The following is a 228-nucleotide window of genomic DNA, read 5'->3' as shown; positions in this document are numbered from 1 at the left end:
GCCCAGACAGGACCCCCCCCCCAGACCCCAGTGCTATTCAGGTAGGCAAGTGTCTCTCTCCCTCTTGTTCTTCTCTGTTCCTTCTTTTTTCCTCTTTTTTAAAAAAACATCTTTCTGCTTGTTTTGTGCCTTCATCTTGTTAATGTGTCTCTTCTCCCCTCACCTAGGACAGAAAATGTCCAGTCACCTCCACCTCTGTCTGTATTGGGCCTCTGGGTTTAGCTTCAT

The sequence above is a fragment of the Tupaia chinensis genome, unplaced genomic scaffold (assembly GCF_000334495.1).
Source record: "Tupaia chinensis unplaced genomic scaffold, TupChi_1.0 Scaffold138260_1, whole genome shotgun sequence".
NCBI classification, from domain to species: domain Eukaryota; kingdom Metazoa; phylum Chordata; class Mammalia; order Scandentia; family Tupaiidae; genus Tupaia; species Tupaia belangeri.
This window is presented reverse-complemented; position numbering follows the sequence as displayed.